This window comes from Bubalus bubalis, chromosome 11 (genome assembly GCF_019923935.1).
Source record: "Bubalus bubalis isolate 160015118507 breed Murrah chromosome 11, NDDB_SH_1, whole genome shotgun sequence".
Taxonomy (NCBI): domain Eukaryota; kingdom Metazoa; phylum Chordata; class Mammalia; order Artiodactyla; family Bovidae; genus Bubalus; species Bubalus bubalis.
In genome coordinates this window covers 37,480,822-37,503,261 of record NC_059167.1, presented here as the reverse complement: position 1 = coordinate 37,503,261, position 22,440 = coordinate 37,480,822, and the positions used below count along the sequence as shown (strand labels likewise).

At 41.2% G+C, this 22,440-nt stretch overlaps 1 pseudogene; it reads right to left on the bottom strand.

Annotated features, from left to right (window-relative positions):
* Positions 1-360: 360 nt before the first annotated feature.
* LOC112577890 lies at positions 361-430 on the bottom strand (annotated as a pseudogene).
* Positions 431-22,440: the final 22,010 nt, after the last annotated feature.

The window sequence follows — 22,440 nt, the reverse complement described above, 5'->3', positions numbered from 1 at the left end:
TTCAGCTTTAGCCATCAGTCCTTCCAAAGAACACTCAGGACTGATCTCCTTTAGAATGGACTGGTTGGATCTCCTTGCAGTCCAAGGGACTCTCAAGAGTCTTCTCCATTGAACCTGGACTGGCAATTCGTTTCATACATGATATTTTACATGTTTCAAGTCCAGGTTCAATGCACGATACTGGATGCTTGGGGCTAGTGCACTGGGACGACCCAGAGGGATGGTATGGGGAGGGGGGAGGGAGGAGGGAGGAGGGTTCAGGATGGGGAACACATGTATACCTGTGGCGGATTCATTTTGATATTTGACAAAACTAATACAATTTTGTAAAGTTTAAAAAAAAAAAGATTAAGTGAGAAAATACAAAATACTTAGCAGAATACACCTAATAGTAACAAACTATAGAAATGATCCCTGAAAGTATAGTCTTTACACCTAATAGTACAAAAAAAAAAAAAAAAAAAAGTCTTCTCCAATACCACAGTTCAAAAGCATCAATTCTTCAGCACTCAGTTTTCTTCACAGTCCAACCTTCACATCCATACATGACTACAGGAAAAACCATAGCCTTGACTAGACGGACATTTGTTGGCAAAGTAATGTCTCTGCTTTTGAATATGCTGTCTAGGTTGGTCATAATTTTCCTTCTAGGGAGTAAGTGTCTTTTAATTTCATGGCTGCAGTCACCATCTGCAGTGATTTTGGAGCCCCAAAAAATAAAGTCTGACACTGTTTCCCCATCCATTTCCCATGAAGTGATGGGACCGGATGCCATGATCTTCGTTTTCTGAATGTTGAGCTTTAAGCCAACTTTTTCACTCTCCTCTTTCACTTTCATCAAGAGGCTTTTTAGTTCCTCTTCACTTTCTGCCATAAAGGTGGTGTTATCTGCATATCTGAGGTTATTGATATTTCCCCCGGCAATCTTGATTCCAGCTTGTGCTTCTTCCAGCCCAGCGTTTCTCATGATGTACTCTGCATATAAGTTAAATAAGCAGGGTGACGATATACAGCCTTGACGTACTCCTTTTCCTATTTGGAACCAGTCTGTTGTTCCATGTCCAGTTCTAACTGTTGCTTCCTGATCTGCATATAGGTTTCTCAAGAGGGCAGGTTAGGTGGTCTGGTATTGCCATCTCTTTCAGAATTTTCCACAGTTGATTGTGATCCACACAGTTAAAGGCTTTGGCATAGTCAATAAAGCAGAAATAGATGTTTTTCTGGAACTCTCTTGCTTTTTCGACGATCCAGTGGATGTTGGCAATTTGATCTCTGGTTCCTCTGCCTTTTCTAAAACCAACTTGAGCATCTGGAAGTTCACGGTTCATGTATTGCTGAAGCCTGGCTTGGAGAATTTTGAGCATTCCTTTACTAGCGTGTGAGATGAGTGCAATTGTGTGGTAGTTTGAACATTCTCTGGCACTGCCTTTCTTTGGGATTGGAATGAAAACTGACCTTTTCCAGTCCTGTGGCCACTGCTGAGTTTTCCAAATTTGCTGGCATATTGAGTGCAGCACTTTCACAGCATCATCTTTCAGGATTTAAAATAGCTCAACTGGAATTCCATCACCTCCACTAGCTTTGTTCGTAGTGATGCTTTCTAAGGCCCACTTGACTTCACATTTCAGGATGTCTGGCTCTAGGTCAGTGATCACACCATCGTGATTATCTGGGTCGTGAAGATATTTGTTGTACAGTTCTTCTGTGTATTCTTGCCACCTCTTCTTAATATCTTCTGCTTCTGTTAGGTCCATACCATTTCTGTCCTTTATCGAGCCCATCTTTGCATGAAATGTTCCCTTGGTATCTCTAATTTTCTTGAAGAGATCCCTAGTCTTTCCCATTCTGTTGTTTTCTTCTATTTCTTTGCATTGATCGCTGAGGAAGGCTTTCTTATCTCTCCTTGCTAGTCTTTGGAACTCTGCATTCAGATGCTTATATCTTTCCTTTCCTCCTTTGTTTTTCGCTTCTCTTCTTTTCACAGCTATTTGTAAGGCCTCCCCAGGCAGCCATTTTGCTTTTTTGCATTTCTTTTCCATGGGGATGGTCTTGATCCCTGTCTCCTGTACAATGTCACGAACCTCCATCCATAGTTCATCAGGCACTCTATCTATCAGATCTAGGCCCTTAAATCTATTTCTCACTTCCACTGTATAATCATAAGGAATTTGATTTAGATCATACCTGAATGGTCTAGTGGTTTTCCCTACTTTCTTCAATTTAAGTCTGAATTTGGTAATAAGGAGTCCATGATCTGAGCCGCAGTCAGCTCCTGGTCTTGTTTTGTTGACTGTATAGAGCTTCTCCATCTTTGGCTGCAAAGAATATAATCAGTCTGATTTTGGTATTGACCATCTGGTGATGTCCATGTGTAGAGTCTTCTCTTGTGTTGTTGGAAGAGGGTGTTTACTATGACCCGTGCATTCTCTTGGCAAAACTCTATTAGCCTTTGCCCTATTTCATTCCGTATTCCAAGGCCAAATTTGCCTGTTATCCCAGATGTTTCTTGACTTCCTACTTTTGCATTCCAGTCCCCTATAATGAAAGGACATCTTTTTTTGGTGTTAGTTCTAAAAGGTCTTGTAGGTCTTCATAGAACCGTTCAACTTCAGCTTCTTCAGCATTACTGGTTGGGGCATAGACTTGCATTACTGTGATATTGAATGGTTTGCCTTGGAAATGAACAGAGATCATTCTGTCGTTTTTGAGATTGCATCCAAGTACTGCATTTTGGACTCTTCTGTTGACTATGATGGCTACTCCATTTCTTCTAAGGGATTCCTGCCCACAGTAGTAGATATAATGGTCATCTTAGTTAAATTCACCTATTCCAGTCCATTTTAGTTCGCTGATTCCTAGAATGTCGACGTTCATACTTGCCATCTCCTGTTGACTACTTCCAATTTGCCTTGATTCATGGACCTAACATTCCAGGTTCCTATGCAATATTGCTCTTTACAGCATTGGACCTTGTTTCTATCACCAGTCACATCCACAACTGGGTATTGTTTTTACTTTGGCTCCATCCCTTCATTCTTTCTGGAGTTATTTCTCCACTGTTCTCCAGTAGCATATTGGGCACCTACCGACCTGGGGAGTTCCTCTTCAGTATCCTATCATTTTGCCTTTTCATACTGTTCATGGACCAAGCAGAATTGTGGCCGAGAGGAGCTACCCCTCGCCCAAGGTCAGGGCAGTGGCTGGGAAGAGCAACCCCATGTCCAAGGAGCAGTGGCTGCACTGGCACAGGAGGGCCTAGAGGAGTTACTCCACATTCAAGGTCAGGAGGGGCGGCTTAGAGGAGATACCCTTCGTCCAAATTAAGGAGCAGTGGCTGTGCTTTGCTGGAGCAGCCATGAAGAGATACCCCACGTTCAAGGTAAGAGAAACCCAAGTAAGATGGTAGGTGCTGCGAAAGGCATCAAAGGGCAGACACACAAACCATAATCACAGAAAACTAGTCAGTCTAATCACATGTACCACAGCCTTGTCTAACTCAATGAAACTAAGCCATGCCGTGTGGGGCCACCCAAGATGAGTGGGTCATGGTGGAGATGTCTGACAGAATGTGGTCCACTGGAGAAGGGAATGGCAAACCTCTTCAGTATTCTTGCCTTGAGAACCCCGTGAATAGTATGAAAACATCATGAACTGCTTATTGCCAAGAATTGTACAAAAAAGGTCTTCATGACCCAGATAATCACGATGGTGTGATCACTCACCTAGAGCCAGACATCCTGCCGTTTGACTTTAAGTGGGCCTTAGGAAGCATCCCTGCAAACAAAGCTAATGGAGGTGATGAAATTCCAGTTGAGCTATTTCAAATCCTAAAAGATGATGCTGTGAAAGTGTTGCACTCAATATGCCAGCAAATTTGGAAAACTCAACAGTGGCCACAGGACTGGAAAAGGTCAGTTTTCATTCCAATCCCAAAGAAAGGCAATGCCATAGAATACTCAAACTACTGCACAGTTGCACTCATCTCATATGCTAGCAGAGTAATGCTCAAAATTCTCCAAGCCAGGTTTCAACAGTGTGTGAACCGTGAGCTTCCAGATGTTCAAGCTGGATTTAGAAAAGGCAGAGGAACAAGAGATCAAATTGCCAACATCTGCTGGATTGTTGAAAAAGCAAGAGAGTTCTAGAAGAACATCTATTTTTGCTTTATTGACTATGCCAAAGCCTTTGACTGTGTGGATCACAATAAATTGTGGAAAATTCTGAAAGAGATGGGAATACCAGACCACCTGACCTGCCTCTTGAGAAATCTGTATGCAAGTTAAGAAGCAACAGTTAAAACTAGATATGGAACAACAGACTGGTTCCAAATCGGGAAAGGAGTACATCAAGGCTGTATATTGTCACCCTGCTTATTTAACTTATATATAGAGTACATCATGAGAAATGTTGGACTGGATGAAGCACAAGCTGGAATCAAGATTTCTGGGAGAAATATCAATAATCTCAGGTATCCAGATGACTCCATTCTTATGGCAGAAACTGAAGAAGAACTAAAGAGCCCCTTGATGAAAGTGAGAGAGGAGAGTGAAAAAGTTGGCTTAAAACTTAACATTCAGAAAACTAAGATCATGGCATCTGGTCCTATCACTTCATGGCAAATAGTTGGGGAAATAACAGAAACAGTGACAGACTTTATTTTTGGAGGGCTCCAAAATCACTGCAGATGGTGACTGCAGCCATGAAATTAAAAGACACTTGCTCCTTGAAAGAAAAGTTATGACCAACCTGGACAGCATATTAAAATGCAGAGACATTACTTTGTTAGCAAAGGTCCAGCTAGTCAAAGCTATGTTTTTCCCAGTAGTCATCTATGGATGTGAGAGTTGGACTGTAAAGAAAGCTGAGTGCTGAAGAATTGATGTTTTTGAACTGTGGTGTTGGAGAAGACTCTTGAGAGTCCCTTGGACAGCAAGGAGATCCAACCAGTCCATCCTAAAGGAGATCAGTCCTGAATATTCATTGGAAGAATTGATGCTGAAGCTGAAGCTCCAGTACTTTGGCCACCTGATTCGAAGAGCTGACTCATTTGAAAAGACCCTGATGCTGGGAAAGATTGAAGACAGGAGAAGAAGGGGATGACAGAGGGTGAGATGTTTGGATGGCATCACTGACTCAATGGACATGAGTTTGAGTAAACTCTGGGAGTTGGTGATGGACAGGGAGGCCTGGTGTGCTTCAGTCCATGGGGTCACAAAGAGTTGGACATGACTGAGCAACAGAATTTAACTGAACTGAGAACAATAAAACTATGTAATTAGGTCTAACATTTTAAGAATCTTTTGCATCAGACTTTTTAGTCTGTATCTGGCCTGACTTTTTTTTACACATCATAGAAATAATTTCATATTTCCAGTTGTAGATCTAACAATGGCTAAACTTAAAACAATTTATGTTATAATTTATTCCTTTAAAGGAAAATGTGACATCTTCCACTTATTAGAACTCTGGTGGCCCTGTGTTTTGTCCCTCTGGTTTCAACTCATTGTCTGTGGTTTGAGAGTGTCCTCTAGGAACTAACATGATCCTGTGCAAGTTAGGAATTTGAGGTAAAAGCCAGGGATGAGGGAAAATGTGAGAATTGTCAATAGATATATAAAACAAAGTTATGGAATTGTGTGAGATCATTGAGGGGCAAGTATAAATAGAGAAGCAAAGAGATCCAAGGCTGAGTAAGGGGATTCTAACAATTAGAGTTCAAAGAGAGGAATTTTAGCAATGAAAACAGATACAGAGCCATTAGTGAGTTAGAAGAGAACCAAGAGAGAGTGGTGTCCAAGAAACCAAGAGGTGAAAGCATAAATATGTTCAGAGCTATAAAATTTCCCCCGAGCACTGCATTAACTGCATTTCACAACTTTGCATGTGTCACGTTTTCATTGTTATTCTGATAAAAACATTTTCCTATTTTACCCAAGATTTCTTGTTTAACTCACTGGTTATACAGACATGTGCTACTTAATTTCTGAACATTTGGAGATTTTCTAGTTATCTTTCTCTTATTGAGTTTTAATTTAGTGAAGTCAGAGAACATATGCTATATGATATAAATCCTTTGGTTATTATTGCATAGTGTCTTTTCACAAACTGATTGGAGAGACAGCTTTAAGTAGAAACAGCATGACTTAGTGATGGATCAGTTGGTGGAAAGGGAAGCAAAATCAAGGTGTCAACTCTGTGAAAGTCATGTTTTTTAGTTTTTATCATCCTTGGCACTTTCTATCATATACAAGAGTTACTGAGACTCTATGAATGAGAATCTGAGTTTCTAGAACTTACTTGGTAGTGGATTTTTCAGAATGCTTTAGGAAACACTGTGCTGGATCCTCTCTTAAATAAAGGTAGGGTATTCTACATCAAAAATTATTCATATGTTAAATTCCACTGCTGTGAAAGCTTCCCTTTAAAGCAGTTTGTTTTTTTCCTTTAGGATATATTTTATATCTGTATTTTTTTTTAATGTGTGTGTGTGTGCTCAGTCATGTCCAACTCTTCGTTTACATATTTCAGTTGTAAGAGATAAATATAGAAAACCCTTAGGATTTAAAGATTCAAGATCTTAAAATGGAATTTGCAGAAAGTATTTTGGGAAATGCTCTCCTTGCATTTAGGGAAGGTATGGGGCATTGAGAATAGGCCAAAAGTTAAATATCACTGTTATGAAAACCTCCCTTTAAGGCAATTGTTGTTTCCTCAGTTGTTCTCTATTAACTTTATCTACATCAGTTTCCTGAATTCTTATATTTTAAACTAAAATTTCAGAGTGGCCTCTTGCTGCCAAATAGCATTTTCTTTCTCACACACAAGCTTGAGCATCAGAATTAATGGAATGTACAATGTGTATTTCCAATGCTGTAATTCTGGTGCTTGTTTTTAGAGTAAAGCCACTGATTTGGCAATAAAATTCTACAGCAATAGCTGTCTTTCATCAGATAATAGACAAACACTGTCTTTGTGTTGCAAGATCAAAATGTCCCTGCTTTTCCTGAATTAAATTTCCTCTTCGATTTCAATGACATGATCCAATTATTTTGATACACTGATAATACAGTGCCTTTTTGCATATATCCTATCAAATGTAAACTTTGTTTGCATCCCATCAAATGTAATGATATCATTAACATTTTCTCTTTTAAGTCGCTTGATTGCACTAGATAATAAAAAGCACGGTGGTTAGTCCAGTTGTTACTCTTATGGTTTGAGCAGTCACAAGCTATTAAATTGGAAATCAATTGTTTCTGTAAATTCCTTCTTTATCAAATACATTTTTATAATTCTTACATATGCAGTAAGAAGAAGACACAGGAAGCACTCAGAGTTTTCTGAAAGACAGGGATTTCTATCTAACTATTTAGGGTAGTATAATATATAGGATTTTAGGACCATAAAGAAGGCTGAGCACCAAATAATTGATGCTTTTGAACTGTGGTGTTGGAGAAGATGCTTGAGAGTCCCTTGGACTGCAAAGAGATCAAACCAGTCAATCCTAAAGGAAATCAATCCTGAATATTCATTGGAAGGACTGACACTGAAGCTGAAACTCCAATACTTTGGCCACTTGATGCACAGAGCCGACTCATTAGAAAAGACCATGAATCTGAAAGATTGAAGATTGAAGACAGGAGGAGAAAGGGATGACAGAGGATGAGATTGTTGGATGGCTTCACCAAGTCAATGGACATAAGTTTGAGCAAGCTCTGGGAGATGGTGAAGGACAGGGAAGCCTGGCATGCTGCAGTCCATGGGGTCACAAAGAGTCGGACATGACTGAGTGACTGAACAACAGCAACATGTTTGTTATATACTTCATGACTTAATTTTGTTGCCCAATATATGATAAAGGCCTGTTGTGGCCTGGCATCTTCTGGTCATTTACTTTATACCTCATCTTTAGAACCTAGGATTTTACCAGTGTTAGATTCTGAAGGCCACATGTAGGGCAAAAGGAAAAGAGACTGGAAAATCCTTCAAAAGAGTTCTCAAAATGTGATCGGCAGAAAAGCACATCAGCATCAGAGAGCTTATCTGAAATGCAAATTCTCAGGTCCACTGAATTGGAATGGTGATATTGGAACCTCAGAATCTGGTTTTAACAAGAATCTGGGTGATTCTGTTGGCTGCTCAAGTTAAATTCCTTGGGGATAAATTACTGGGCCAATGGGCTGATAATTTCTATGGTTCCTGATACTGTTTCAGATCGGATGCCTGCTTAGAAAGGGATGCTGACTAAATCTGGAACTGTATGAGGTCACCACATCATGATCTCTATGGAGATATCTTCCTGAAATATCAATTTATTGCTTACAATTGATGTTAATTAGAGGTTTATTTGCCTAGTGTCTTAACTTCCTGACCCTCCCTGTGGTTGTTCTACAGGTCAGTGAGGTTAGCTTTGGTGCATGACCCACATCTATCTGAGACTTCTGCTCATGAGTTGCTCTAATGTTCACTGTGAATTTGAATTGATGAAATAATCATAGGTCTATTTACTCTTATGGAAAATAATCAAAACATTTGAGAGGTTAAAACTGGATTAAGTGCAGAAAAATAGAGGCACAGACAAAGGGAAGAAAGGAGCACGGATTGCTTGTGGTCTTCGTTGCTCTGGGCCCGCCGTAACTGCTGCTGTCCACTGCACTAATCCATGAGGGCTGTACAGCTGGGGAACTAAGTGAGGTATGCATAATTTACTAATTTCCAGGGAATCTGGATTGGAGAAGGCAATGGAAACCCACTCCAGTACTCTTGCCTGGAAAATCCCATGGATGGAGGAGGCTGGTAGGCTGCAGTCCATGGGGTCGTGAAGAGTCGGGCACGACTGAGCGACTTCACTTTCACTTTTCACCTTCATGCATTGGAGAAGGAAATGGCAACCCACTCCAGTGTTCTTGCCTGGAGAATCCCAGGGATGGGGGAGCCTGGTGGGCTGCCGTCTGTGGGGTCACACAGAGTTGGACACGACTGAAGTGACTTAGCAGGGAATCTGGATAACTTACACTGCCATTAGCTATAAACCTCCCCTGGGTTTAATTGAAAAGTCCTATCTACCCTGTTATTTTTGCTCCTGCTTTTCTTCAGCTTAGCTGGCAGTCCTTGAACCCAGATACAGCACCCCAAAGGGAGTGCTGTGTGGTGCTTTGGTCATGGCTCACGCAGAGGCCTTGCCATCTCTCATCATGTATCCCCATGCTCTAGAACCTTGATGGGCAACACCTTGTTCCTTAGGGAAAGCATACATCCCTAAGCTCTTATTGGGGAATGGAGCCATTATTTCACGACATATCTATAGATTTAGAGATACCAAACTTAAGATGCTAATCAGCATGCATGGACCTAGAGAGTATTATACTGAGTGAAGTAAGTTAGACAAAGAAAGACAAACAGCATACGATACTGCATATATGTGGAATATAAAAAAAAAGGTACAAATGAACTGATATACAAAATAGAAACAGAGTTACAGATGTGGAAAACAAATTTATGGCTACCAGAGGGTAAGGGGAGGGAGGGATAAATTGGGAGATTGCGATTGACATATGCTGCTGCTAAGTCGCTTCAGTCGTGTCCGACTCTGTGCGACCCCATAGACGGCAGCCCACCAGGCTCCCCCGTCCCTGGGATTCTCCAGGCAAGAACACTGGAGTGGGTTGCCATTTCCTTCTCCAATGCATGAAAGTGGAAAGTGAAAGTGAACTCTCTCAGTCGTGTCTGACTCTTAGTGACCCCATGGACTGCAGCCCACCAGGCTCCTCCATCCATGGGATTTTCCAGGCAACAGTACTGGAGTGGGGTGCCATTGCCTTCTCCCGATTGACATATACATACTTCTATATAAAAAATAGATAACTAATAAGAAACTATTATATAGCCCAGGGAACTCTACTCAGTACTCCGTAATGGCCTATATGGGAAAAGACTCTTAAAAAGAACTGGTATAGGTATATGTATAACTGATTCATTTTGCTATACACTTGAAACTAACACAGCATTGTAAATCAACTCTACTCCAATTAAAAAAAACAAAAGATGTTACTACAATATGTAAAATAGATAGCCAATGGGAATTTTCTGTATAACTCAGGGCATTCAAACGGAGACTCTGTAACAACCTGGAGGGGTGGGATGAGGTGGGGGGTGGAAGGGAGGTTCAAGAGGGAGGGGACAAATGTATACCTATTGCTGATTCATGTTGCTATATGGCAGAAGCCAACACAATTTTGTAAAGCAATTATCCTTTGATTAAAAATAAATAAATAAACAAAAGTGTTAATCATTGACTTGAAGCCTTTGGCTTTTGGATCTGGTATCAGATTTCTCAGGGATATATTTTTGCTGTTGCCGATATGGCCAGTATTTCCCTTGGGCAGGCCCAGCTTCCATCACCTGGGGTTGAGGAGCAGTGGCCCTTGCTGGACAGGACATGCACTGGCCAGTTCACTGCAGGCACTGCTCAGTCCACAGAGCTCGCTTAAGAGTCATTTAAATTTCCTGCGCTTGAACAGCCTCTTTGCTGATTTTGCTCCAGCTGCATGCCTGCAGGCTCTCTGTCCATCTGCATTTTCTGAGTCCCCAGAATGGCATCTCACCTTTGCTAAACAGGGGCTGTCCTCGCTTTGCTGCTCTGAATTGGGTGCTGCCATCACAGCGGCTGTTACTGGTGCTTTCTACCAATGACTCCAGCCTGGCAGTCTGCTCAGTGCTCTGATGGTTCTATCTCTGAGGGCAGGGACACAGTCTCCCCAGAGAGTGTTGTGCTCTGTTCGATGGGTCTTGCAGTAAAGCTTGCTCAGCCCTGACCACTGCATAGTTTGGTGCGAGCTCTGCAGTCTCTCACCCCAGATGCACCCCGACCCAGCCAAGGGCCTGTGAGGGAAGGTTCAAGAGACAGGAACAGGCCACCCCTGCATCTTGAAGCCAGCTCTCCCTTCTGTGTGTTTTATTCCATTGGGGAGTCTGGCTTCCTTTAGGATGATTTTGTTTCAGAAGCCCTGAAGTGGAATTCTTTCCAGTTTGATTCTGCTGGGTCTTCCTGCCCTGCTTCTTGGCTCCCACATGTTCTTGTATTTCCAAAGCCCAACTTGTGGTTTTTAACTTTCCCTTCAGGAAGCTTCTCAGTCTCTACAAAAATCAGAGAATGCAACAGATATGGGGAACAAAAGTTGTCTAGACTTACCTCCTAGACCTGAAATGCATTTCTATCTCAGCCTCAGACAGCACGCATTTGATATTCATGATAACGTGGCACTGGCTCCCCAAACAAGCCGCAACGACGTATCTGATTCATATTAGTGTCCCCTATGTGACTGGCACCGGACCTCGTGCTAATTGGTGTTTAATTAATGTTTTAATTGAATGAATAATACTTGATGGAATAAAGGAGTGTTTTAAAGACAAGGAAGAAAGTTGTACACAGCAAAGTTGAGGTTGGATTTCACAAGTTTTCAACCTGTGCCTTCAGATAGAATTATTTGGTTTCTAATTTAAAATGCTTGAGGGGCTTTTAAGTCACCTGAATAACAATGTTCTCTGAACTAGGAAGATGGGGACTGTCTGGCAGCCACATATGGCAGAGCAAGTCGTTATCATTTGATGGTAAATGAAAATTTAGATTTGAAGCAGGGTGTACAGCGTGATCCCACTTAAAAAATGTATTTGCAGAGAAAAGAAGAACTGAAGGACTTATGACACGATTATTAATAGTGTTCCCTACATGGTATGATTATAGTTATGTTTATCTTTTTTGAGCTATAGTTTCCTAAAATCTGTCCGTGATAACAATGGACACATACTATTTTTGTAGTAAAATATTAGATACAATATTTGAAATTTTTTATTTTATTTATAATTATAAGGAGGCAAATAGAGTACAAGCAAATTGAGTTCCTCCAGGTAGTTCCTGGAAACAAAGTGACTTGAAAACAAATGCGTATCTAAATGAATTCTATTGCTTAAAAAATTCTAATAGAAAAGTGTATGAAGCCTCTCAGATATCCTCCTGGGAGGAAATATCAGGCCATGATAATGTTTATCAAAGAAATCCTCTACATAAGGTAGAATGGGTAGCTTTTCACCATGCTTTTTGTACCCTGGGGAAAAAAAGACAGGAAATGTTCTCATGAGATTTCAGATGACCTTTGTGTAAGGAAAAGAAATCCTGTGAAATATTTTTTATCATGATCATTGTGATCATTCATGATAATAATAGCAGATGAGGCATAGTGATGAGGATCATGGCATTGGCATGGCACATTCAAGTTTGGATCCTGGCTATTAGCTACTGTATGATCCTGAGTCAATTATTTAACTTATTGTTAATGTCCTACTTTTTAAACTGATAGATAAAAATGTCAACTTTATTGATAGAGTTCTTGTGAGGATTAACTGAGATAATGCCCATAAAGAATGTATGCTTTTGATATATAGAAAACATTTAATACATATATATTGCTGATAAAATGATATGATAGCAATTGTTGGTACCATTTATCGATAGTCATATATCCAAAGCATTATTTTATTCCCTTTATGTGTTTCCTTACATTAACTTTAGGACATAGATGAGAAAACTAAGCCCCAGAGAATTTGAGTTACTGGCCCAAGGTAAGAAAAACTGGTAACAAAAATTGTTACAGCTGAAATTTGAGCCAGTATCAATCTGATTTGGATATTTTCTCCAGTAGTTCTATCCCACCAAATTAAATGTTGATAAAGTATTCATGATTGTAATGATTTACTTTTGGTTCACACAAGAACTCTGATTCACTGTGGTAGAAAAATATTTATCTGACCACCAGGTGGCGCCTGACCAAGGTTCTCCAATTAACCTCATCGCTCAGAACCCTCACATAGTTTCATTCTGAATAATTTGCCAGGTTCTGTCTAGGTGGGTGAAATCGCAAAAGGCAGCAGTTCATAAAATGAAATAAATGCATTTATTTTTAAAATGGGGACGATTTTATATAGGCTATAAGACTAAATATGGGAATGACTTGGGACTACTTTGGAACTTCTTAGGTACACAATTTATTTGATGAATGTAATCCGCTTTGATGTATATATAGAATCTGATTTAATAATTTTGATGGTAGCTTTTAGTTTAATGTGGTTTTTATGTACTTAGTTATATTACTGGGAACTTGAGATTGATGGTAGAAATGGCAGGTAGCCTTTAATTCTGGTTACAAAGTGGAGCAAGGGCATCTATTTTCTTGGTCCTGAAGGAATTGAAGACGCACACACCTATATTTCAAAAAGACAAAATGTGATCAAATAAAAGCAAGTATGTTGTCATTTAATTGGCAGTTTACCAATAACTTGTAGGGAGTGTTTTTTCCCCTGTTAGTCTTGGCAACTTCTGAAGTTTGTAAGTCTACAAAATCTTTCAATGAGCCGCTTAATTAACTTGTAACACTTTGTATCATTGTCATTATGCAATAAGCTGCTGCTGCTGCTAAGTCGCATCAGTCGTGTCCGACTCTGTGCGACCCCATAGACGGCAGCCCACCAGGCTACGGCAGCCCACCAGGCTACGGCAGCCCTGGGATTCTCCAGGCAAGAACACTGGAGTGGGTTGCCATTTCCTTCTCCAATGCATGAAAGTGAAAAGTGAAAGTGAAGTCGCTCAGTCGTGCCCAACTCTTAGCGACCCCATGGACTGCAGCCCACCAGGCTCCTCCGTCCATGGGATTTTCCAGGCAAGAGTACTGGAGTGGGGTGCCAAGACGCTTACTCCTTGGAAGGAAAGTTATGACCAACCTAGATAGCATATTCAAAAGCAGAGACATTACTTTGCCAACAAAGGTTCATCTAGTCAAGGCTGTGGTTTTTCCTGTGGTCATGTATGGATGTGAGAGTTGGACTGTGAAGAAGGCTGAGCGCCGAAGAATTGATGCTTTTGAACTGTGGTGTTGGAGAAGACTCTTGAGAGTCCCTTGGACTGCAAGGAGATCCAACCAGTCCATTCTGAAGGAGACCAGCCCTGGGATTTCTTTGGAAGGAATGATGCTAAAGCTGAAACTCCAGTACTTTGGCCACCTCATGCGAAGAGTTGACTCATTGGAAAAGAGTCTGATGCTGGGAGGGATTGGGGGCAGGAGGAGAAGGGGACGACAGAGGATGAGATGGCTGGATGGCATCACTGACTCGATGGACATGAGTCTGGGTGAACTCCGGGAGTTGGTGATGGACAGGGAGGCCTGGCGTGCTGCGATTCATGGGGTCGCAAAGAGTTGGACACAACTGAGAGACTGAACTGAACTGAATGAGAATTAGCAAAAACCCTTTGTGAAAACCACCACAGGCTACAAAATGTTTATTTAGAGAATAATAGTATAAGTTTCTGGAGTAGAAAACTAAGGCCTTGGGTTAGTTTCACTTTAGTTTTCAATTTCTCCTCTCCTATGGTAGCAGTTTTAAAACTATACTTATGTATATTTCCAATTAGAAAAAATTATTCTTGGAATATCACTCATATTTCAATATAACAACCATCTTATAGTTGAAGCCTGTTGAGAATATTTGCAGTTTAAATTTGCCAATATAGAAATTACCTGATAATGTTAAAAAAGAGAAAATCTGAAATGAGAAGGATAAATGCTGAGTGATTAAGAATAAAATTATTCAGTTTTTAGATAACATGAGGCATTTTGCTTCTCATTCATTGGTACACAGTTTAGTACATAAATGTTGAATGGATAAATAATACATGAATGAATGCTTTACAATGTGCAAGGCACAGACCTAGGTATTGTAGGGAATACAAAACAATAGCTGCCATGGTCTCTGATCTCTGGAAGACCACAGGCATAAAAAAAAAAAAAAAAAACACCAAGAGAAGTAACTTAAGAGTTAAGTAACAGTAAAAGGAAGATAGAATTATATTCCAACTGAAGGCAGCATAGGATGAGTGCCATGAATCTGAAGGAGAGAGGGATTTCTTTGAAGAACTGTGATCAAGGAGGACTTTCTGGAGGAGGTGAGACATAAGCTGGCTTTCAAAGATGGGAAAATTGGTGGAAGAAGAGGGCACTTCCAAATGGTGAAGAAAATAGAAGATGAAAAAATGAAGAGAATCAAAGCAATGAAGATGGGAATACACAGTATATGGGTACCTGTGGAGTTAGCAATAGCAGGCATGTATTGAGCTCTGTGGCTAAGTCGTGTCCAACTCTTTGCAACCCTATGGACTGTAGCCCTCCAGGCTCCTCTCTCCATGGGATTTTTCAGGCAAGAATACTGGAGTGGGCTGCCAACTGCTTCTCTGGGGATCTTCGCAACCCAGGAATCAACCTACATCTCCTGCATTGGCAGGGGATTCTTTAACCACAAAGTTACCGGGGAAGTCTCATAGCAGACATGGTAACAGGTATAACAGCCCATGTTTCTTAAACTGGGGCTCTTATTTCCCTGGTGGAATCCTTGACCCCACAGTGTAAATGGGAAAGTGTTTTCTCCAGTGCCAATCTCACTTGTTCAGAGGCAAATTCAGCTGAGATGGACCACAGAGCAGGTTATTCCCAGCCCTTGAAAGTCATGGTCAAATGGTGCTTTTGCTTTTGCCTTGCCATTATTTCTTTTTGTATTACCTAATAATTTTACCAAAAGGTGGTCAGGGAAAATAACAAAAGGAATTTGAACAAATTCATCATTTTTTCCTTCTTGTTGATAGCTCTTGTATAAAGATTAAGAGATATTTTATGAATGATAAAATGAAGTTTGGGAATCATTTATTAATTGCAATCTTGTGTGCTCTCTGGTCTCTATTGTTAGCAAAGATAATAGAGTTGGATATCAGTAAAATGCACTGTAATGACTACTAATAGGAGGATGTACATATTTTTCAGATCAAGGACACATTTGATTTTCGGGAAGAAACAACTCGTTCATTTGGCAGAAAGTACTGAATGAGTCGAGCCAACTCAAATACTTTTCTAGGTCCTGAAAAATAGGCCTCCATCTTTAATGATGACCTGGCTGAAAAGAGAATCTTGAGCCTCAGCGGGGCGGGCTGGATTTCTTCTATAGTCATAGAACAAACCTCTGAAGACGTTTCTAAACTGTCTTGTCAGCAGAATGCTTTTAAGGGTTGGACTAAAATCTAGAGCAAGTGGCTGAGAAATGCTACATTAGTATGCAACAGATAGGGATAGGCTTTGGTTCCAGAGTTTCAAATGACTTGGGAACTCATTAATGGATATATGTGGTTTCTTTTGAGGTATTCAAGGAACATCCTGCCTTTCAGAAGTTTTTGGAGGGAAGGGGTGATAGCAAAGTAATGCATGTTTTCATCTGGAACATTAGGAGTGTTGCAGAAGGCAGGTGTTTATGTTTTGGATGCAGATTCCAGGTGAGATCTAAGATGAAGTTCTCACTTAGGGGACTGTGGTGTGTAAAGCAGAGCTGTGGACCTAGTCTACCCCATCCTAACCTGCATGCCCTCTTCCCACAGACCAAATGAGACTGGTTCCCAAAACTTCTGGCTCTTTTCCCCTTGTCCTCTGGGAATCTGAGCCTCCATGTTGTCATAGATGATTCTGAAAGTTCTTAAAGGAGTGTATCAATTCAGTTCAATTCAGTCGCTCAGTTGTGTCCGACTCTTTGTGACCCCATGGACTGCAACACACCAGGCTTCCCCAGCCATCACCAACTCCCGGAGCTTGCTCAAACTCATGTCCATTGAGTCAGTGATGCCATCCAACCATCTCATCCTCTGTCATCCCCTGCTCCTCCTGCCTTCAATCTTTCCCAGCATCAGGGTCTTTTCCAATGAATCAGTTCTTTGCATCAGGTGGCCAAAGTATTGGAGCTTCAGCTTCGCATCAGTCCTTCCAATGAATATTCAGGACTGATTTCCTTTAGGATTGACTCTTTTGATCTCCTTGTATCACTGGTATATAATTTCTCTGTTGCTGCTCTGACAAATAGTTACTGTTATTCAGTCACCCAGATGGGCCACAGGGCAATGCTCGCTGCAAAGGCTCTATTGGAGAGGCAGTTTCCTTGCCTTTTTTTTTTTAACTCCTGAAGGCTACTTGCATTCCTTGGCTTGGGCTGGGGGTGGGTGGTGTGTGTGTGTGGGGGTGTGTGTTCTCCATCTTTAAAGCCAGCAATGTAACACCTTTAGATCTCTCTCTCTGCCCTCTGTTTCTATTGTCACATCTCTGATTCTGACTGTCCTGCCTTCCTCTTGTAAGTACTTTTGTGATTACATTGGGCTCACCAAAATATTCCAGGAGAATCTTTCCACCTCAAGATCCTTTACGTAATCGCATCTGTAAAGTCCCTTTTACTATGTAAGGTAATGTATTCACAGGCTCTGGAGACTAGGACTTGGGCATCTTTGGAGGGCTTGTTCTTCAACCTACGATAATCAAGTACTCTGGGGACTAATTCTTCGGTCACCGCATGAGGTTGGCTATTTTCTTCTTCCTACACTGGGTCTCTGGCATGCAGCTTCATTCAGTGCCGATGCCTCCTTCCCACCAATGGCAAAGGCAGTGGTGCCACAGGTATCCCTCTCCCCGCAGAGACATGGTGTTCCTGTGGGGACTGTCAGCCCTCAGACTGAAGGTGGTGGTGTCAGCCTTGACACTGCCCAAGGCCCCTGTTGCTCTTCTTCTTCCTTTTTTAAAAATTTATTTTGTTGAAGTATAGTTGATTTAAAATGTTGTGTTAACTTCTGCTCTATAGAAAAGTGATTCCGATATATATATATATATATATATATATATATATATATATTCACATTCTTTTTCATATTCTTTTCCATTATGGCTTATCACAGGATACTGGGCATAGTTCCCTGTACTATAGAGTAGGACGTTGTTTTTGTCCATCCTGTATATACTAGTTGGCATCTGCTAATCCCAAACTTTCAATCCCTCCCTCCCCCCATCCCCTCCCTACTGGCAACCACAAGACTGTTCTCCGTGTCTGAGAGTCTGTTTCTGTTTCATAGATAAATTCATTTGTGTTATAGTTTAGATTTCACATATAAGTGATATCATATGATACTTGGCTTTCTGTGCCTGACTTCACTTAGTATGATAGCCTCTCAATCCAACCATGTTGCAACAAATGGCATTACTTCGTTTTATGGCTGCGTAATATTCCACTGGTGTTGGAGAAGACTCTTGAGAGTCCCTTGGACTGCAAGGAGATCCAACCAGTCCATTCTGAAGGAGATCAGCCCTGGGATTTCTTTGGAAGGAATGATGCTAAAGCTGAAACTCCAGTACTTTGGCCACCTCATGCGAAGAGTTGATTCATTGGAAAAGAGTCTGATGCTGGGAGGGATTGGGGGCAGGAGGAGAAGGGGACGACAGAGGATGAGATGGCTGGATGGCATCACTGACTCGATGGATGTGAGTCTGGGTGAACTCCGGGAGTTGGTGATGGACAGGGAGGCCTGGCGTGCTGCGATTCATGGGGTCGCAAAGAGTCGGACACGACTGAGTGACTGATCTGATCTGATCTAGTATATACCCAGAAGTCAACTGCTGGATCATATGGCGACTCTGTTTTTAGTTTTTTGAGGAACCTCCATACTGCTCTCCATAGTGACTGCACCAATTTACATTCCCACCAATAGTGTAGGAGAGTTCCTTTTCTCACACCCTCTCAAGTATTTGTTATCTGCAGACTTTTTAGTGATACTCTGCTGCCCTTTTGGTTGCGACCATCATTCACACAACCACCACTGCAAAGGAGACTAACACTGTTGTCATGATTCAGCCTTTTCTCCACCCTCTTGGGAATCAGATGCAAGTTCAGGAGTGGGGCTGCAAGGCGGGCTGAGTGACAGATACTATTCTCTGTGTGTTGAAGCAGTTTCTTTCTTTCCTCTTGAAATCAGTCTGTCCCAGCAGGCTCCTGTGTCCCTCCTCACGCTACCAGTTCTCCTTCCAGGCCCAGATATTTTGGAATTGGAGTATAAACACAGCTGGGACTCAGGCTGCTCCATAACACATGCTTCCCAAGTATTAACATTCCACGCTTGAGGAACTCTGGCTCCTCCAAGAAACTCAGAGAGAGAATCAGTAGAGTTCTTAATTTTTTCACACTTTCTACCTAGTCTAGGCTTAAGCATCTGGATCCCATTGGAGGCCATTTGTCCTAATTTAGCACTTCCTATTAATTTTGTTGAGGATTACTATTGAAATACATAATTGAGCAACTTCAGAATTTACAAGCCATGTCAAGTGCCATGCCAAATAGAGTTTGACTGGATTTATTACTGTTGAAAAGGAAATCTTTGATTTCACTCCTCCTAGCTACTATTGATTCATTTCATACTGGAGTCTGAAATTGGAGCCATAGAAAACATTTCCCCCCGCTCCTTTGATCTGGTTGGAATAAATGTTTTCGGTTCATGAAATAAATAGAAAAAGACTTTTCATGAATTTCTATGAATTTTTAATAAGTGTTACTCATGATGGGCTGTGTTGATATTTTACACACTGTCCTCTCAGGAGATTGAGGCATCTGAGATCCTACACCAGCTTCAGTTTGTCCAACAGGAATCCAATATTCATAATGTTCAGGGTAATGGATAAATCTCTGGGTATGTAGGTTGACCTCGTGGAGGAGGCAGGGGTAGGCTAGAAGTTTTTGAAGTAGGGAATTTCCCTGTATATCTTCCAGCTTCATCATCTTGATGTAGAGGCTACAGGTTTCTGATGACTGGGGCGTATGCACAAGTCTTTAAGGATTAATGAAGGGGAGGGAAAGGAGGGGTAGGTCTGGGAAAGAGTGAGTTTCACAGAGGCCATGAGAGGTGCATGAATAGTGTCTGACTTTCTGAGCTGTGGTTCTTCCTTTGGCCATTTCATTGATAGCCACAATTTTAAAATTTGTATTTTTTTGATGCTGTTTCCCCGGGACATTGCCTCCTTCAAAATGAGATTGTCACTCGAGGTTCAGCTTGTTCTTGTTTGGATATAATTCCTGATATCCTGCAAATGTATATTTATACCCAGAATACTTATTCACATTAATTTTGTGGACAGAGCTGTCGCCAGGTCCCGAGAATAGAAAGAAAGAACGCTTCTGCCATCTTCTGGATATTCTGGGGAACTCAAAGGATTTTTCCACAGGAAGAGAAAGAGTTTGATGAATTTTGTTTCAAATTTACTTCAACAGATGAAAATTTAGCCAAGTATTAAACAGATTAATTTTTGCCTTTGTGAAGGCTTGCACGCCTTTGATCATTTCGATGTTTTAATGAACTCAACGTGGTTATTTCCGATTTGGCCTTGGAGTCTTGGCCGGTCGCCACGGTCTGCGTGGTGGAGTCTCACCGCCTCCAGCTTGGGTTCCTCACTTTTGGCAGGGTTTGCCTTCCCACTGATGGAAGGTTTACAAAGAGAAAAAAACCATTATGTCTGAAATTCTGCCAGGACACATCAGCGTATTTCCAGGCTGCCATCTATCCTGTAACGCTCTTTAGATTTAATATTAAAAAAAAATTACAATGCACCTGTTTCTAAGGAGAACTACCTGTCATGTAATAGCATGCTTTTATTAAGTCAGCAAATTAAAAATTTTATTTATTAGGGTTTACAACTTGGGTTTCTTCCCTCAGGCGTTCTGATCTCTGGGTTAAGTACAACTTGCTTCCAAGGTCACCCTCCCACCCGCCATAATTAGCCCAGAGAGTTACCAGGGGCTTTTGACACCAGCTTTCCCCAGGGAGCTGAGTGCAGCGCACCATCTGTGGTCATCACCCTAAGTGAATCAGCAGCTCTGCTATCTTTAGAGTCTGGTCTCATCCCACACAAAGGTCTTTTCAGACCCCAGTTTGACATTATGATATTGTACCCTGGCCTTGCAGGGTCAGAGAGTATAATGCGGTGATTCAGTATCTGTCTTACAGCAGAATAAGGGCATTCAGTGTTCTGCTAAAGGGCAGGTTGATGACAAGGAGCGTGCAAGGCAGCATTCAGTGGATTCTGCCACTTTGCTTGGGTAGGAGGAAGGCATCTTACCCACAAAAAGAATTGGCTCCAAAAGCACACAGATTCTTTTCTGTTGATTTTTAGGTTTTTGGTATTAGGATCAGATCTAAGCTGGTTGGGTATGGCGATAGAAGAGGTTTTTCTCTGTGAGATTCTTCCCTTGTTCTGTGTTCAACTGAAGAAGGATTTGTGGACGCAACTGCAGTTGTTGAGAAGGTCTGCTTAAGGTGTTGAATATTCAAGTTTTGGTGCTGTGCTTGGAAGCTAAAACTGGTGACAGGTTTTTGAAATCTCATCCTCTAATCTTGTTTACTTGGACTAGTTTCTGTACCAGGTCCAGTTTCCCCAAGTGTTTTATGCCTATCCATAAGTGAGAATAACAGAGTACTCAGGAAAAGTGGGATATTGGATTTGCTCCATGGAATGTTTCATATCTAAAGTAGCCTTTTATTTCAGAGCAATTTTAAACCTGGATCCTCACTTAGAGGACCAACTTATAGGTAGGACAGTGAAAAATAAAATAGAAAATGTTCTTGTGGACATGATTTATCAAAACATACTAACTATTTACCTTTTAGGGAAAAAAAACTATAGCCATAATTAGTCCCCTGCTAATTAGCATACCATTTCTCAGCATTATTGACAAGCAACAACACCAATAATAATATAGCTCACCCTGTTTCTCAGAACTTGTATTAAGTAAACTTCTTCCAAGTTGCCTGTCCCACTTGGATGACAATGTCTACATTATTTGAGCTTTACTAATTTCACAGTAGTCATTATGTGCTTGGGGCAGATTGAAAGAAAATTTACCATTTATGAAGATCTTGTTTGCTAAGAAATTTAATATTCCCAAGAGCGACGGGATCATCTTGTAGAGAAGAGATCTGCTGGATGTCAGGACATTTGAGGCCTGGTTTCATCCTGCTGCTTACCAACTATGTGGTTCTGGCTAAGGGATCTCTTTAATCTAAATTCCCTCATCTGGAAAGTGATTGGCATGATGATTTCTATTGCCTCTTCCAGTTGTAGAATTATGTAATCTGTCTTCAGAAGAAGAGTCATTTTTGAGGCACCCTCAGAATATAGATAACATTCTAACAAATTAATCTTTTTATTTAGTTTTGGCTGTGCTGGGTCTTCGTTGCTCCGGGTGGGTTTTCTCTTGGTTGTGCTTCTCATCGCGGTGGCTTCTTTCATTGCGTAGCACAGGCTTTAGGATGTGCGGGCTTCAGCAGCTACAGCACTCGGGCTCAGTCATTGGGGTTCACAGGCTCTAGATGGGCTCAGTAGTTGTCACACACGGACTTAGCTGCTGGGCAGCATGTGGAATCTTCCTAAACCAGGAATCCAACCTATAACAAATTAACCTTGTATCTACACTTAAGGAGGCTTTAAAATATGGGAGCAGTTAAAATGTATCCTCTATCCATTTATATTGGAGAAGGCAATGGCACCCCACTCCAGT